Raw genomic sequence first — 19,991 nt, forward strand, 5'->3', positions numbered from 1 at the left:
CTTTGAGGGTTCAAGCTTCAGCCACAGATGGAGGACCTCAGAGCAGAATGGGTCCAGGTGGAGATGTCATTTTTAAGACAAATATTGAGAATTTGCAAATAATTTCCCATTTTGATTTTTAAAAATTTATTTTTATTTGAACTTCTTGTGATATTGTGTTTCAACGTAGGAGGGAATATTGTAAAATTGCAAATGAATGTTTGAGAGGTAGGGATTGTTGGTGCAAATGCAAAGAAATACTACACTGCAGTCAGAAAAATAAATTAAGGTTCAATTAGTTGGTGGGATTACTGTTGATTTTTGGCTCATCCCTAATTACCTAGAGGGCAGTTACAGGTTTTCCACCTCACTGTGAATCTGGAGTCACATGTAAACTAGACCTGGTAAGGATGGCAAGTTTCCTTTCCGAAAGAATGTATGTCAACCAGGTGGGATTTTACAATAATGGTTATGGTGACCAATGAAGCAGCTTCTTATACAAATTAGCACTGAATTCACATTTCACCATCTGCCATGGTAGTATTTTGGCTGAATAGTATCAAAAGTATCAAATAGTGTGGAATTTGAAGTTCCAATCTAATATCATGTGGCATTATCATAATGTTGATGACAGTGGAAATATTAATTGAAGATCAATGTAAAAACTTCTACCATTTTCCAACATTATATATCAAGACATTGCCAAAGATGCAATCCCACTCACTTCATCTTAAATCATCAAGATTTCTAACTATCTCTTAAATCCATAGTATCCAACATTTGGACCATAACCAACTGGTTGAGCTCACCAACCACTCATATTCCCTCACTGTGTGCATGTTGATTGTCATATTGCTGAATGACTTCCACTCCTAGAATCCATATAGTTAGCCTAGACAAAAGTTCATGCTCTGGACAGGCCTTGTCAATTTGTTGCATTGTTTCATTTGGTTCCATTCATTGCAGGCTGATTTTTGTTTTGGGAATGCAATGAAAATAAATAAATAAATCATATCCTAGAAACCAAAGTGCAAAACCAGTATGTTACAGCACCCCTAAAACTTTTCCATTATCTACAAAGCACAAGTCAGGAGTGTGATGGAACACTCCCCACTTGCCTGCATGAGTGAAGTTCCAACAGCATTCAAGAAACTTGACACAATCAAAGACAAAGCAGCCCACTTGATTGGTACCACATCCATAAACAACCACTCCCTCGGACACTGATGCTCAGTCGCAACAGTGTGTACTATCTACAAGATGCACACCAGGAATTCTTAAAAGATCCTTTGACAGCACCTTCCAAATCCATGAACACTCCATTCAGAAGAACAACTGCAGTAAATAGACTACCATGTCGAATTCCCCTCCAAGTCACTCACCATCCAGGTTCGGAAATATTCCTTCGCTGTTGCTGTATCAAGCTCCTGGAAGTCCATCCCGAAGGGAATTGTGGGTCAACCTACAGCACATGGACTGCAGAGGTTCAAGAAGGCTGCTCACCACCATTTTCTCAAGGGCAACTATGGATGGCCAGTGATGCCCTCATCCCATGAGTGAATAGAATAATGTTCCAGAGTCATGGATCCAGAGGCTGATCTGCAGCTTGACCAGCAGCAGAATAATGTCATGGACACAATTTGAAGCAATAATGACAAGTAATGTGTCTGAAACATCTAGAAAGATGAGAAGAAGCTAACAAAATTGTATCTTAATTATATGAATGTAGAAATTGCCAAGCAGCAATTGAGAGCAAAGTTGGCCATGAATGTTAGGAGCTTATTATAAGACATGATTCATTATGATTTTCCAGCAGTATTCATTATTAACGGAGCATAGAAAAATGCATACAAAGTTTTTTTTAACAAAAATGTAATGCAAAAGTATCAAAACCCTCACTGGCTTTCTTTATTTTTCTGATATTTAATTTGGAGCTATGAACTGTGAGCTGAGATCTGATGATGACCTTTGGACTATGAGCAGCAGCTTGTTTCTCTTTTATAAAAGAGGAGAACAAACAAACTGATATTTATTTATGTGTCCAGGCCTGGAGGTTGAATTCAGGTCGATTCTTGTTAAAAGACCTCAATAGATTTTTCTGTTTCAGAGAAACATTGTTCTCAAGTGTTGACAGATTTTCAGATTTTAACAGGGGCTGTTGTGGGAGGTAATTGCAATCAAACCTATCACCGATAGTATTTTTTAAAAATAGAAAATGATACTAAAGATTGTGCTGGTTTTCATGATGTTCTATCAGAAGGATTGTAGATGCCAAAGGTACAAGATGGAGGATTGATTGCTCTCTGGTTATTGTCCCATTAACAACTTCAAGAAAGTTTGGAGAATAGAATCTCAGTTATAATTATTAATTGGCTATTCCTCAGATACTACTGAAGGCTATTTGAATTAATTAATATCTTCAGAAACCAGCAAGATACAATCCCATGCATCTCTGATATTACAGATTGTGGAAACTGCCTTAGTGAGCTAGCCAGTTCAATCTTTTTCATTTTTCTTTTGATTAACTCCTTAATTGTGTCTATGTCTGTCTGTCTATGTCTGTCTGTCCATGTGTGGGTGAGGTCTGGAATCAAAGCAGTTTGGTTTTAAATAATAGACATTCATTGGATTACCTTGTTATTTAACTTTGCTCTGCTAAAGCTACTATATTATTAAAAATTGTTAAATCTCTTGTTTAAGCTATACACTTGGTCTCTGGTTTTGGTTATTCAGGAAGTCTGGTTTTGAACCATTCAAGCAATTTTGAGGGTCACTGAGTTAATTTTATTGTGTTGTGAATATAGGGATAGGGAGGCTCTTCTACTGTGGCTTCATTCCTGATGAAGGGCTCTTGCCTGAAACGTCGATTCACCTGCTCCTCAGATGCTGCCTGACCTGTTGTGCTTTTCCAGCACCCCACTCTCAACTCTGATCTCCAGCATCTGCAGTGCTCTTTCTCTTCTTCTAATGTGGTTGTCTGTTTTGGTTCCATAGCAAATGTAAGCCATTTAGCCAATAATTTTATTCCAGTCTAATTCAACTTTCCATCTCTTTCAATGTAGCCTTATAGTTTATAGCACCTCAAGTAACACAATGAAAGTTTCAACTTCTTTTAGGCAATGAGTTTTAAATTCCACCCACCCTTTTTTTTATCAACCAATCTCATTTTTCCACCAATTACATTAAATCTGTGATCCCGAGCGGTTGATTTCTCTAAAAAGGGTCCTTTTAATATCCACTCGATCTAGATCGTCATGATTTTAAATTAGCTCCCCACCAATACCATCCCCAGGCTTCTATGTTCCAAAAGACAACTACATCATATAATCTTGATTATGAATCTATTTACTACTAATACTCAGTATATTTGTCTGTTTGATGTTGTGTGTGGACTTAGAGCAAAGTAAATAAAGCTGTGAAAAGAAATGAAAGAAATGAAATATAGAGGGGCTGTGTTAAAGCACTAAATAAGACCCATTACAAACATAAACAGCCAGATGTTGTGGTGCATATAGGCACCAACAATTCGGGTAATAAACGGGATGAGGTCCTACAAGCAGAATTAAGGATGATAGGAGCCAAGATAAAACTAGGACCTCAGAGGTAGTAATTTCAAGCTTGCTACCAGTGCCACATGCTAGTCAGCGTAGAAATAAAGAATAGGCAGGATGAATGAGTGGATTGAAAGATGGTGCAGGAGGGAGGGGTTCAGATGTTTGAAACATTGGGACCAGTTCTGGGGGAGGTGGGCTGTTTACAAATTGAATGGTCTACAGCTGGGCTGGACTGGAACCAATGTCCTTGGGGGTACTTTTGTTAATGCTGTTGGGGAGGGATTAAACTAATGTGGCAGGGGATCGGAACCAAATGAGGAGGTTAGTGGACAGGAAAGAGGTAGTAACTAAAGCCTGTAAGAAACTAGATAATAAAGTCAGTGTGACTAAGGGGAAGAGTGGCAGGGAGCAGATGATGAATGCAAAGGGACAGGTGGTCTGAGCTGCATTTGTTTTAATGCAAGACGTATAGTAAGTAAGGCAGATGAACTTAGGGCTTGGATTAGTACCTGATGATGGTACTATGATGTTATTACTATTACTCCGACTTGGTTGAGGGAAGAGCAAGATTGGCAACAAAATATCCCAGGATATGGATGCTTCAAGCAGGATAGAGAGAGAGGAAAAAGGTGATGGAGTTGCATTACTGGTCAGAGAGGATGTTACAGCTGTGCTGAAGGAGGACACTATGGAGGACTCGAGCAGTGAGGCAGTATGGGCAGAGCTCAGAAATAGGAAGGGTGCGTTAACAATGTTGGGGCTGGACTACAGGCCTCCCAACAGCAAATTTCAGATAGCAGTACAAATATGTAGAGAGATAATGGAAAGATGTAGGAGTAACAGGTTGGTGATGATGGGAGATTTTAATTTTCCCAACATTGACTGGGATTCACTTAGTTTTAGAGGTTTAGATGGTGCAGAATTTGTAAGGATCATCCAAGAGGGATTTATAGAGCAGGATGTAAATAGTCCACATTGGGAAGGGGCCATATTGGGGCTGGTGTTGGGGAATGAGCCCGGCCAGATGGTTGAAGTTTCAGTAGGGGATTACTTTAGGAATAGTGATCACAATTCCATAAGATTTACAATACTCATGGACAAAGACGAAAGTGGTCCTAAAGGAAGAGTGCTAAACTGGGGAAGGCCAATTATACCAAAATTTGCCAGGAGCTGGGGAATGGGGATTGGAAGCAGCTTTTTGATGGTAAATCCACATTTGATATGTGGGAGGCTTTTAAAAAGGGGTTGATTCACGTATAGGACAGGCATGTCTCTGTGAAAATGAGGGATAGAAGTGGCTAGATTAGGGAAACAAGGAAGATAGATGAAATTGTGAGACTAGCTTAGAGGAAAAAGGAAGCATACTTAGATCTAGGTGACGGAAAATAGACGAAACTTTGGAAGAATATCAGGAAAGCAGGACCAATCTGAAATGAGGAATTAAGAGGGCGAAAAGGGGTCATGAAATCTCTTTAGCAACACGGTTAAGGAAAATCCCAAGGCCTTTTATTCGTATATAAAGAGCAAGAGGGTAACTAGGGAAAGGTGTGGCCCACTCAAGGACAAAGGAGGGAAGATATGTGTGGAGTCAGAAAAAATGGGTGAAACTCTTAATGAGTACTTTACGTCGGTATTCACCGAGGAGAGAGACATGACAGATGTTGAGGTTAGGGATAGATGTTTCATTGCTTGAGGTCAAGTCAGCATAAGGAGGGAGGAAGTGCAGGGTATTCAAAAAGGCATTAAATTGGACAAGTGCCTAGGTCCGGATGGGATGTATCCCAGGTTACTGAGGGAAGCGAGAGAGGAAATAGCTAGGGCCTTAACAGATATCTTTGCAGCATCCTTGAGCACGGTGAGGTCCCAGAGGAGTCATAGAGATGTACAGCATGGAAACACACCCTTCGGTCCAATTTGTCCATGCCGACCAGATATCCCAACCCAATCTAGTCCTACCTGCCAGCATCGAGCCCATATCCCTCCAAACCCTTCCTATTCATATATTCATCCAGATGCCATTTAAATGTTGAAATTGTACTAGCCTCCGCCATTTCCCCTGGCAGCCCACTCCACACATGCACCACTCTCTGAATGAAAACGTTGCCTCTTCAGTCTCTTGTATATCTCTCCCCTCTCACCCTAAAGCTATGCCCTCTAGTTCTGGACTTGCCCACCCCAGGGAAAAGACCTTGTTGATTTACCCTACCAATATCCCTCATGATCTTATAAACATCTGTAAGGTCACCACTCAGCCTCTGATGCTCCAGAGAAAACAGCCTTGGCCTATTCAACCTCTCCCAACGCTCAAATTCTCCAATGCTGGCAACATCCTTATAAATCTATTCTGAACCCTTTCAAGTTTCACAACATCCTTCCGATAGGAAGGAGACCAGAATTGCAAGCAACAACTCCTGTATTCAATGCTCTGACCAATAAAGAAAAGCATACTATATGCCTTCTTCACTATCCTATCTAGCTGCGACTCTACTTTCAAGGAGCTATGAACCTACCCTCCAAGGAATCTTTGTTCAGCAACACTCCCTAGGACCTTACCATTAAGTGTATAAGTCCAGATAAGATTTGCTTTCCCAAAATGCAGAACCTCACATTTATCTGAATTAAACTCCATCTGCCACTCCTCAGCCCATTGACCCATCTGGTCAAGATCCTGTTGTAATCCGAGGTAACCTTGTTCACTGTTCACTACACCTACAATTTTGGTTTCACCTGCAAACTTTTAACTATACTTCTTAAGATCACATCCAAATCATTAATAAAAATGATGAAAATCAGTAGATCCAGCACCGATCCTTGTGACACTTCACTGGTCACAGGCCTCCAGTCCGAAAAACAGCCCTCCACCACCACCCTCTGTCTTCTGCCTTTGAGCCAGTTCTGTGTCCAAATGGTTAGTTCTCCCTGTATTCTTTGAGATCTAACCTTACTAACCAGTCTCCCATGGGGAGCCTTTGTCAAATGCCTTGCTGAAGTCCATATAGATCACGTCTACCACTCTGCCCTCATCAATTCTCTTTGTTACTTCTTCAAAAAACTCAATCAAGTTTGTGACACATGATTTCCCATACTCAAAGCCATGTTGACTATCCTTAATCAGTCCTTGCCTTCCAAATACACGTACTTACTATCCCTCAGGATTCCCTCCAACAACTTGCCCACTACCGATGTCAGGCTCACTGGTCTATAGTTCCCTGGCTTGTCATTACCGCCCTTCTTAAACAGTGGCACCACGTTTGTCAACCTCCAATTTTCTGGCACCTCACCTGTGACTAGCGATGATACAAATATCTCAATTGCTAAGGTCGTCCCCTTGTTTAAGAAGGGGATCAAAGGTCATCCAGGTAATTATAGACAGGTGAGCTTGATGTCAGTGGTAGGAAGCTGCTGGAAAAGGTACTGCTGGATTAGATGTATTTACATCTAATCTGTTTGAGGTTTGGCGGTTGTTTAAAGGCAAGTAGTGGAGGTATGGGGAAGGTCTTGGTGAGGTGCTTATCCTCATTGATAATGTGTTTCAGGTCACGAAACTTGAACTCATTATTCGTAGCAAGTTGCCCGGTTCTCAGGACAACTCCATACAACCCTGTCACGGTGGACGCTGCAAGACGTGTCAGATTGTGGACATAGATACCACTATTACGCGTGGGAACACCTCCCACCTTGTACATGGCAGGTACTCATGTGACCCAGCCAACGTTGTCTATCTTATACGTTGCAGGCAAGGATACCCGGAGACATGGTACATTGGGGAAACCGAGCAAAGGCTACGACAACTGATGAATGGGCACCGCACAACAATCAACAGACAGGAGGGTTCCCTCCCAGTTGGGGAACACTTCAGTGGCCCAGGACATTCAGCCTCGGACCTTCGGGTGACCATCCTCCAAGGTGGACTTCGGGACAGGCAGCAGAGGAAAATGGCCGAGCAGAGGCTGATAGCTAAGTTCGGTACCCATAGGGAGGGCCTCAACCGGGACCTTGGGTTCATGTCACATTACAGTGATCACCATTGCACTACACACACACAGATATTCCTACACACACACACTCTCACCTACACACAGACACAGGTACACACAGACGCGCACACAGACACCCACACACACTTTGGACACACACACTCCCACACTCACACATGCACACCCTCACAGACTTAAGACACTCTGCACTCACTACACACACACACACACACACACACACACACACACACACACACACACACACACTCACAACCCCATCCCACCCCACCTTCCTTGAAGAAGCTCTCTTTCTCCCTCTACAAAGGTTTCAGTGAGTCCCTCTTATTTTTTATGCCTTCCTTGAAGAAGCTCTCTTTCTCCCTCTACAAAGGTTTCAGTGAGTCCCTCTTATTTTTTAACCTCTGGGACACCCGGACCAACCAACCCAACCACCCTGTAGCTCAACATTTCAATTCCCCCTCCCACTCCACCAAGGATATGCAGGTCTTTGGACTCCTCCATCGTCAGACCACAGCGAAACGATGGTTGGAGGAAGAACGCCTCATCTTCCGGCTAGGAACCCTCCAACCACAAGGGATGAACTCGGATTTCACCAGTTTCCTCATTTCCCCTCCCCCCAGCCTGTCTCAGTCAAATCCATCAAATTCAGCACCGCCTTCCTAACCTGCAATCTTCTTCCCGACCTCTCCGCCCCCACCCCATTCTGACCTATCACCCTCACCTTGACCTCTTTCCACCTATCACATTTCCGACGCCCCTCCCCCAAGTCCCTCCTCCCTATCTTTTATCTTAGCCTGCTGGACCAACTTTCCTCATTCCTGAAGAAGGGCTAATGCCCGAAACGTCGATTCTCCTGTTCCCTAGATGCTGCCTGACCTGCTGCGCTTTTCCAGCAACACATTTCCATCTCTGATCTCCAGCATCTGCAGACCTCACTTTCTCCACAACCCCACCCCAGACAGACACTCACGCACAGACAGACAAAGACCCACATGCACACATATATTTTGTGTGGTGAATTTGTACTTGCAGAGTTACATTGCACTTTGCTCAAAAACTGCATACACTCATGTAGAACTCTGAGCTCACAAACTGCATGAATTTATGTAAAATTCTGTTATCTCACTTTTTAGATTAGAATCAATCTAAACATCAGGTCATAGACAGAGAACACAGGGGGCTAACACCTTTAACATATTGTCTAGCTATCACCATTGTTAACAGCTAACCCAAGAATGCAACTTTAAAAAAAAGGATTTTGTGATTTACACATGAAAGAAGTGAAACTATCACTGTATTCTAACAGATGAAAGGCTTAACAGACAATCAATTTTTCAATGTATAATTTCAGTTACATCACACTGCAAATTTTTGCTATAAATTCTGTGTTACGATCGAGCCCTCCACAATCACCTGATGAAGGAGCGTCGCTCCAAAAGCTAGTGTGCTTCCAATTAAACCTGTTGGACTATAACCTGGTATTGTTTGATTTTTAATCATGGAACTAAAGTATTGCTGACTTACTCCTGTTAGAAATATGTCCTTACAGTGGGAATGTCTTTCATTACTACACTGGCGTCTGATTTAACAAAGAGAATGAGCAGAGACTCAACGTCAAAACAATCAAATGAAATCAAATGTGTGCTGGCCAGACCTGCTGCTGATGCCACCTATTACACCAGCCTGAAGCTGAAAATCCTGGCAGTAAATGAAGAAGATTGTCTCTGAAGCATATGTTTTATCAGGGAGGTGGTTGAAGTGTTCTTACATCTGTTTCAGATAGATATGCAAGTGGTCTCACACGTAGGGAAGGCCCTGCCAGTGGTTACCATGGCAACTATGGCCCTTAAACTTAATGCTTTCGAGTTGCGCAGAAAACATTAGCAGAATCCTTTCGCTTTCTATTGCTGTCTCAAAAAGGAGACTGATACTTTATTTAAAAGAGCATACACGAGACTAATAATTTGATACAACTCAATAGTGGGTATGCAGAATCACTTGAAATACTTGAAATAAGGCAGGCTGCATGATCACTGGAACAATTCAAGGTGAAAAGTTTGATTAAACCCGTTTGCAAGGAGCACGGGCATCTCAGTGATGATTACCCTATATTTGGTCAAGGTGATGCAGGGGACATACAAACTTGTAGTGCCTTCTCATTACCAGGATCCTGGCATGCAGCTCAGCTTAAAACATACTGCTGATTCGATGCATGCTTCACTGGGTACCTGAGTGCTTGCGTAGTGAGCCCAACTTACACCTTGCTTTTTCTTCTTAAAGGCAAATTGCTCCCTCTCGAAGTTTCATTCAGGCAGCAACAACTGGTATAAATATCTCCAAACAGGTTTCAAAAAGAAGTAATGCAACCAATAGAGCAAGGAGCATCTGGTTCCTCATCCCATACCCCTCCATTCCATTCCTTTCCCAAGATCTTCTCAAATTATTTGTTGGTACCTTCACTTGAAACAGAATGTATTTCATGCAGTTGCCAACCATGAAACTAATGATAAACACAGATGAGTATTATCAACCAGCCCTGCCCTTCTCCTCCCGATACCTCTAATGACACCTCCCCCAACACCAACCCCCCTCCCCCCACCACCATCTTCAGTAATCCCCGCAGCAGAAGCATTGTTATAGAATGTCAATGATTTGCTCCATGATGTGGCGAAAGCCTTGCTATATCAGATGTGTGCTGTCCACGTGTGTTCGGCTGGATTCAGGATTGATGGGCCATGTAGTGAAAATGCAGACCTTGTCATCAAGCAGCCAACATGTAGTTCTTTTTGGTGGAAATAGGTGAGTTATTTATGATGAAAGCATCATGGTAGTGGCAGAATAGCATGATGTTCTGTGCACTGGTTCACAGCAATTGTATGCGAAGGAATAAATAGCACATCTGATTGTTCCCCATTAATATGTGGTGCCCTTAGAACCATGTGTAGTATCTCCGATGGGCCACTGGGAATATTGCCACTCTGGCAAAGTCTTATGTCCTCTCCTCTTGCTTCCCTCTTTGAGGGAAGAAAAGTATAAAATTTCCTCTTCTGGGCAACGGGTCCTCTCCTTCATCAATAACCTTCCCACTATCTTAGGGTCAGAAGTGGGAAATATTCATTGATAGTTGCACAACATTCACTACCTTTTGTGATTCCTCAGAAACTGAGGTAAGTTTATATCAAACTGCAGCAAAATCTAGACATAATCTAGACTTGGCCTAATAAGTGAAAAGTAAAATTGGTGCCACACAAGACCCAGACAATAGCCTTCTTCAACGTGAGGGAATAATCATTTTCCTTTGATAAGCAACAGTATCACAAGTGTTGAATCTTCTACATTCTAGGGTTACCATTGACCAGAAACTGAACTGGGCCATCCATATAAATGCCATGGCTATAAGAACAGGCCAGAACTGGGAAACCTGTAGCAGGTAATTCATCTCTTAACTCACTAAAACATGTCACTATCGACAATGGTCAAGACATGACTGTGATAGAATATTCTTATATCTCTGGATGACTACATCTCCAACAGCATTCAAGAAGCTTGGCACGTTTCAGGAAAAGGTGAGCTGCTTGATTGGCAACATATCCACCATGCTCAATGTTCACTTCAAAGTAGACAAGCAGGAGGCTGGAAGAAGACAGCAAGCTAGACAGCATCAGGAGGTGGAGAAGTTGATGTTTCAGGTATAACCCTTCTTCAGGACTGGGGTGGGGGTAAGGAGAGCTGCAGATAAAGTGGGGGTAAGGTTTTGGGTAAGGACAGGGGCAGAATGGTGAGATAGTGATAGGTGAACACAGGTGGTGGGTGTGACCTGGTTGTTCGATGGGAAGGATGAATCTGGTTGGTAACTGGAAGGAAGGTGGAATGGAAGGGAGGGGGGGGGGCTGGAAATGGTGTCAGGGATGGGTGTGAAGGTTATTTGAAATTGGAGAACTCTATGTTGAGTCCTCCGTGTTGTAGGCTGCCCAGGCGGAAAATATGGTGTTGTTCCTCCAATATGGGTCTGATTCACTGTGACAATGGAGGAGGCCAAGGATGGTCATGTCAGAGTGGGAAAGAGAATTGAAATATGCAGTGACCGGGAAGTCAGCCTGGCCCTTATAGGCCCAGATGAGATGCTCGGCCAAACGTTCCCTAAGTTTACGTTTGGTCTCACCGATGCGGAAAAGACCACATTGGGAGCACCTGATACAGTAAACTAGGTTGGAGGCAATGCAGATGAAGCTCTGTCTTGCTTGGAAGGACTGTTTGGGGCCCTGAATGGAGGTGAGGTGGGTGGAGTATCAGCAGGTTTTGCATCTTATACGGTTGCAGGAGAAGGTACCGGGGCACTGGGGGCATTGGTGGGGAAGTGGCATGAACCAAAAAATGATGAAGGGATTGGTTTTTGTGGAAGGCAGAGAGGGATGGAGTGGGGAAGGTGTTCTGGGTGGTGGGGTCTAGTTGGAGTTGGTGGAAGTGTTTGAGGATGAAATATTGGATGCAGAGACTAGTGGGGTTGTGCGTGAGGACAAGATGAGCCCTGTCTTCATTATGTTTGGAGGGGAGGTGGTTCACAGCAGTGGGGCAGAGAATGGAGGACGTGTGGTGGAAGGCTATTTGGATGACAGAGTCGGGAAAAGCATGTTTTTTAAAATAGATGAATATCTGGTTTGCTTGGGAGTGGAACATCTCATCATTACAGCAGATGCGACAGAGATGGGGAAATTGGGAAAACGGGATGAAGTTTTTGCAGGATACAGGTGGGAAGAGGTGCAGTCCAGGTAGTGATGAGAGTCTGTGAATTTATAGTAAATGTCAGTCTGTAAACTGTCGACAGAGATGGAAATGGAGAGGTTAAGAAAGGGAAGGGAGGTGTTTGAGATAGACCAAGTGAATTTGAGGGTTGGGGGTTAATGTTGTGGGTGAAGTCAATGGAATGCTCCAGTTCAGCCTGAGTGCAGGATGCTTCTCCAACACAGTCATTGATGTAACAGTGGAAGAGTTGGGGAACAGTGCTTGTGTATGTACTGAAGAGGGACTGTTCAATGTAGCTGACAAAGAGGCAGGCATAGCTAGGGCCCATCTGAGTGCCCAAGGGCACCTCCTGGATTTGGAGGAAGTGGAAAGAGTTGAATGACATGTTATTGAGGAAGAGGACTAATTCAACGAGGCAGAGGAGGACATTGGTGCAGCGGGACTGGATGGGTCTGTTGGAGAGGAAGAAACTGAGGACCTGAAGGCTGACCTTATGAAAATGGAGGTATATAAGGACTGCATGTCCATAGTGAAAATGAAGTGCTGGGGTCTGAAGAGTTAGAGGTTTCTGGAGAGGTGGAGGGTATGGTTAGTGTCTGAGATGTAGGTTGGAAATGCCTGGACCATGGGGGAGAGAATGAAGTCGGGGTAGGAAGGAATGAGTTCAGTGGGGCAGAGATGATAGGTCAACTGAGGTACTTGGGCTCGTGGATCTTGGCGAGCAGACAGAGCTATGAGGTTGGAGGCAGTGATGTAGTAGCAGGGTATACCATCTACAAGATACATAGCTGTAATTTACTAAAGCTCCTTTGACAGAACCTTCCAAACCCACAAACATTACCATTTAAAAGGACAACAGTGGCAGATGCATGGGAGCATCCCCACCTGCAAGTACCCAATCAAGTCATTGACCATGCTGTCTTGAAGCAGTATTTTTGTCCTTTATTGTCATTATGCTAAAATTCTGAAATTGCTGTCCTAACAACATTGTGAACTTATCTATACCAAATAGCCTGCAGTGGTTCAAGAAGGCAGCATAGCATTACCTTCTCAAGGGCAAGAAAACATGAACAATAAATGCTGGCCTAGTTAATGATACCCACAATCTGTGAATAAAGAAAAAAGTGTTTTGATTCATAATTCAGGCAGATCACAGAATATTATGCATTGATTCAATTGATGCCTTAACTGCCATTTCTAGTTAGCAACTTCTTTTTATAAGCAGGAGCTATGCTGTCTATTTCTCTTAGCACTGGAACAAAATCAAGAAACATGTAACACTCTCGGTTATGTGCACCTGCTCTTCATTTGCCAAGACCTCTTGCTCAAGTGCACATTATTAATTAGTGTTCACCCATGCATTAAGATGGACTTGGTGCTATCATCTCAAGACTGTTGTATTCCAGAAGTCCAGATGGTGAAGGGTAAAACTGGAGTCAATTGTTACACTTTCATAACTGCATTTATGGGCATACACATAATAATGACAGTTGTTTTACACCTACAATGACAGCTAGAGTGCTCATAATTATGGTGGCATATAAATCTTTTTTAAAAAAAATCAACAGATTTAGAAATGTTACGATACACCTCTGGATTTGGCAGGACTTGAATGCGGGCCTCTTGGTTCATTGCACACAACAGACCTTATTTGGCAGCTTGTAAATCTTCTCTGATCAGCCTGTTCAGAGAAGCTCACTATCTTCATCCTATAGGACATTGACAGTGTGGGTGGTAAAATAAAGATGGAGGGTAACGATAGCATCTCAATTTGAATAGAGCACTGGCCATTGGTGCCAATCTCCCCTACTAATCTACCAAAACAGAAAAACAAAAATATGACAAATATTAGCTCCAAAAAGATCTTCTAGCATTTCTAAAGTTCAGATGTTTAAGTGACTGAGTACAAAGAAAAAACAGAATAAAACTGTAATGATACAATAGTGATTAGACTCTAATATTAAGTTTGCTTTCCTCTCTCCATCCATGGTCTTCTCTGCTGAATGCTTCCAACGGTTCTCTTTTTGTTTCATATCTCAAGCATCTACACCAATTTGCTTTTAAATTAGAATTGCAGTTCTTACAAAACAAACAAAGTAAAGTTGTCATTGTCCTAGTAGATCACAGGACTACTCTCTCATGAGAGAGAGAGAGATAACTGGTGATGGTTTAACCTGAGGGTCACCATGCCACAGGCAAGGAGAGAGGTTGAGAAAGAGAGAAAGAATGTGATGTCTGCTGGTGCACAAACAGACCCATGCTCTTGGCATCAGTCTGCAATACAAACCAACTGAGCTAACCAACCCTACAAAGCCAATGCCACCTTATTAAATCACAACAATCTCCTTGGTATTGCAATCAGCAGTAAATAAATGACACTCACCATTCATTCTAATCGTAGAGATTTGTGGGAATTCTATCAGTAATTTACAGCAACTAGAAATCATTTTCAGCACAGAGTCCTCTTTGGGAATCTGAGGCATTTGTGAGCAAGGCAAGAAATAATCTATTTGAATAAATCAGATTGAAGAATCTTCACTGAGCACTGTAGTGTTTCAACCAAGAAGTATAAATTTAAATATTTAATTCAATGTTCACTCATATATAAAAACAAAATGAAGAGAGGGAAATGATGATTAAGTTAAGAGATACATAAATAATAGCTACAATTCTATATATTTTTTAAAGAAGTCTTGTTTTTAAATCACTAATTTTATCTTTTCTGTTGATATCTGAAGAAATGAAACCCCACAATTTCAGAACTAACTTTTCAATAGCAGTAAGGCTATTTTGAAGAAATCAAGACTTATAAATTGTTCAAAATTACTTTGCATCTGAATGCGCATTCTTAAACAGTTTAATGGAATTTTTAATATGTATCTAGTGGATAAGTCTAGCAACATCATGTCCAAGACCTGTCTAAAATTTCTAATCAGATAATAAACTTTAATTTGATATTACATAAAGTGCAGTTCAGTTAAGTTATTTCAGTACATTAGCTGACTCTCTGAGGTGCCTCACCACACTTACAAACACAGACAGTATTTCTATTCAGATCTGCAATTTTTTATCGAATGTTCTGTGGTGGATGAAACCAAGAGCTTTTACTTGGATTCCCTCAGAGTGCTATAGCAGAAAAGTCATTGATTGTGGCCTTTCCCCACTGATATTTTGCAGCAGCTGCCACAAGGTTTATTGCATCCCTGAGCATGTCGCCCCAGACCTTGAAATGTGCCAGTCATAGTCTTCAACAGCTCTTTAAATTGGAAAACCAGCAAGTTTCAGACAGACAATAAAACAATTCCCAGCAAGCTGACTTTTTTTTCAACAGTAATTGATTTTATCTAAGTTAACATTCCTGGGAATTGCCCATTGAGCAAAGTCATGGGTCATAGACTGCTCAGATAAGACACACAAAAACACTATCACTTTTCAGACTATCTTTGCAAAGACATATTCCAAAAGGAGATAGGTGTTTTCCCTGCTGCAATCACTTCAAGGGCTGAGTTTCTAGGTATGAATGAAATATCGACTAAAGAGGGTCCCCAACTCCCAGATTTCTTGGTGCTTGTTGTATGTTTCGACCATGAGACATATTTCCAAATGTTTCTGACAATATATTTATGGAACCATAAGTTGAGAATGTGGTGCTGGAAAAGCACAGCAGGTGTTTCTAAAGATAGTGTATGCAAGGAGCAGGAGAACCGACATTTCGGGCAGAAGTCCTCAGTCAAGAATTCCTGATGAAGGGCTTATACCCAAAACATTGATTCTCCTGCTCCTCAGATGCTGCCTGACATGCTGTGCTTTTCCAGTACCACACTCTAGACTCTGATCTCCAGGATCTGCAGTCCTCACTCTCTCCTTATGGACCCATAAGTCTGGTTATATCTTCTGCTTTACCTGGCCTTGGGGATGTTATATGTGGATCACTGCCTCATGGATTTGTTCCCAAAAATACTTTTCATCACAAATGTTTCTATACAGATCAAGTGGCATGACACAGTCCTTGAGCATTTCATGCCAATATTATCAGCTCCATCTTTAGAAACACCAAAGACAGATAGAATCTCAGCTACAGTGCTTGTATTTTGTGCTTGTGCATCAATAGTCTATATGCAGCTTGATGTAGCCTTCAGAAACTGTAGAGGTCAAATGTGATGTTCCCTCCTTTATTTGGAGATTTCTGCATCAAACCCCTATGAACACGTTCCATTTTCACTCTCCACATAAAATGAATTTGCCTCAGAACTGTCTTGATATGTCTTTACCATTGCTGGCTCAAAAGTTTGAACTCCCTCCTTCACAGAATTGTAGGTGTGCCCTATATTGACTGCAGCAGTTCAAGAAGGAAGTGCATCACTCCATTGTTAAGTTGAATTATATGAAGGAACAGTGAATGATACACTGCCAGAGATATTCACATTCCAAGAAAATATAAAAGGAAATGGCTTGGGTCACGTCATCATACATAAGTTGGGTATGGGTTAGATCCTGCCACGTTCAGGAACAACAAATGTACCTTACTCTCCAAATAACCAGGTTCCTACTCATGGTGAAAGGGCAGCATTAAACTTACATTCTCCGTTTCTGTTTGACCTTGGTTATGCGCTCTGCCTTGTTCGTGATGCACACCCTACCCCTTCCGAACCATATTCACAGTTCATTTAGATAGGTCTGACCTTAGAGTGAAAGGAATAAATGTCTTGTTCCCAAAGATCATACTATCCTCTTGATTTATATTGATTTCTGAGGCCAGTTTGCGTTGGTTACAGGTACTCATCAATCTGCCTAAAATAGTAGATCTGTACAGAAGAGAGAGGCCTTGTCAATGTACAGGAAATCTTTGACTTAACAGCTTCTAGTGGCTGAAACATCACACCTCTTCTGTCTGTATCCTTGCTGATAGACTTGGTATATTGTTTGTTTGGCGCACAAACAAGAGAAAGGGTGGGAGCGGTAAAGTAGAGTCATGCCAAAGTCATTTGATTGGAAGGTTTTGTGTTTCCCATCCATGGATTGAAACTGCACGACTGATGTTCATCCAGAGCATTCATATCCCATTACAAATGTACTTCCCACCCTTATTTTGAAGAACATGGCTACCATTACATGAGCAATATTCTGCTAAATGCCTTCTTCTCACTGATGAGGTAGGTGTTCCCTGTCTTCTTTCACATGTATCCAATTACATCCGCCAGTAGCACAAGTATGACTCTACCAAATACAGTACAGGTCTGATCAGAGTGAAACACCAGCTTGAAAGTGCACTTGACCTGATTAGCAATGATTTTGTATAGGATTTTGTAGTCCTCCTGAAATAATGAAGTGGGCCACTAATTTCTGATCTTCTTCGTCACACACTTTTGCTTGTAGGTGAAAGCAATAATCCTTTTCCTCTTGAGTATTTTGCCAGCCAGAAGCATAATCTTGTACACATAGAACAGATACATTCCAATCCTCTCCCACAATGTCGAATACATCTCAGTCTTTAAATCTGATTTTCCAGGAATTTGTTTTCATTCACTCCTGTGTGGGAGTTGCTGGTTAGGTCAGCATTCATTGCTATTCCCAATGGGCTTTGAGAAGATGATGGTAAGCTACTTGTTTGAACTATTGACGTCCTTGGGGGTGTAGATAAACACACATTGCTGTTCAGGTGGATGTTATAGTAATTTGATACATGGACAATGAATGAACAGTGAAAGAGTGCCAAGTCATGGCTTGAAGGGCAACCTGCAGATGGTGCATGTCATATATCTGATATTCTTCAGTTTGTCACATTGGAAGATATTGTCTTTACTATAGCCTATTGCACTTCGTGGGGAGCTGTGTTCAAAATAAGATGCAAATAGATGCAGATGTCATGAGGAAAATTACAAGTTTTTGATATTGGAGCAAATTTCATTCTTGCAAGCTTTACTGCTGAGGGAAGGAGAAATAAGTGGTCACTGGTTTTGCAGTAATGAGTCAGAGAACTGGAAGCTATAAAAATTCTAGCTTAAGGCTACCTGCTCTTGCTGATCAGTTGTTATTCACAGAATTTAAAAACTACTTTGCCATATTCTGTCATTGACTTGGAAATGAAAATCAGGAGAAATGTATAACATACAGCTGATTTTTTTTAATCAACTGCTTTGTGTTATCACCCAAAGTCAAAATTAACCTTGAAGATCTTAAAAACAGATGAACTGCAGTTTGATCACATTTTTTTAAGATGTGTTCAGTAAATAGAAATGTTCAGTAAATGCTCTTATATATTTGCAGATTCCTTATGCTAATGGTAGACAACTGAAAATTCAGGTGGAGAGATCAGTGGACATTGGAGATCCACCATCCATCTGAGTGAATTCATAAGCTCTGTGCTGGAGGCAAGTATTTATAACATTCAAGTCTTTATCTATTGCGTTCTCCTCAGCAAACAATAACATTTTGGGACCTGCATGGTGCCTAGCAGTGGAGAAATCAGGGCTACAGCATGAAAATTCCATAAACCCTGTTAAAAGGATGGAAGCTGGTTGGAGTCATACTGGTACGAAGATGGTTCTGGTTGTTGGAGTTATGTCACCTCTGTTCCAGAATATCTCTGCAGGAGTTCTTCCGTGTCTTAGGCCCAATCGTCATAAGCTGCTTCATTAATGACCTTCCCTCCATTATAAATTCAGAAGTGGGAATGTTCACTGATAATCACATTTTTGACATCATTCATGACTCCTCAGATACTGAAGCAGTCCTTGTTCAAATGCAACAAAATCTGGTCAGGCTCCAGACTTCAGCTGACATGTGGCAAGTAACATTGGCACCACACAAATGCCAGACAATGATCATCTCCAATAGGAGAGAAACTAATTACTGCTTTTAGACATGCAATTACCATTGCGATGATGCTGCTGCTTTAACAAAATTTTGCTGTACTTGGCTTTTTTCTCAGAGCAGTCGTAAATGACACAGACTCCAAAAGTCTGGGGGTGAAGAGTTTTTGGGCCATTTGATTATAGCAAACAGATACTGCCTCAGGCAGAAGGTTTTTAAGTTTTAACAAAAACACTTGTACAGTGAAAGGGGAGTGGCCAGTTATCCCAGCTCAGCTTTACTCTGGCTCAGTTTGGTTTTAGCAGAGTAGTCTTCTGAAGCTGCTGGACCCAAAGAGGCAGGCCCGTGCTGGTACTCTCTTTTGTGCCAAGGGACGTCTATGGGGATTGATGCAAGTATTGGGAACAGCATCATTAAGTTGGAATAGTTTGTTGGGTTTTCATGTAGCTTGCCTTATTCTGTATTCTGTTCTCTTTTTGTTTGTATTTTATTTGGTAATCTTGTCAATAAATTCTGTTTTATTTAAAACTAAGTGTGTTGACCAGGTGCATCCCCCCAGAATATCCGTGTTACACCTGCTTAAGACAACTAGCAAAGAAAGGATCTGGGCCACTTTCTTGAAATGTTTTGAAGGGATCTGGCCTGGTCCATAACAGACTGGAGGCTCTTTGCAGGGTTTGTTCTATAGTTCCAATTTGGGATAAGATTTGTGGTACTCAAAGGCAGTGAGTGGTAGGTATTAGTATCTTTTGTTCTGAGTGTTGAATTCAGTTGGTTTAAACAGTGCTTGGGATAACAATGGATCTTTCAGTCACCAAGAGTTTTCTGGGGATGGAAGAAGTGACCTCGGGGGTTTTGCAAAAGGTGATTAAGGCCAAGTTGCTGGAATTAGCAGTCAAGCTGG

This window comes from Chiloscyllium plagiosum, unplaced genomic scaffold (genome assembly GCF_037043375.1).
Source record: "Chiloscyllium plagiosum isolate Xiang-an unplaced genomic scaffold, Cpla_swu_hap1 HiC_scaffold_1, whole genome shotgun sequence".
Taxonomy (NCBI): Eukaryota; Metazoa; Chordata; class Chondrichthyes; order Orectolobiformes; family Hemiscylliidae; genus Chiloscyllium; species Chiloscyllium plagiosum.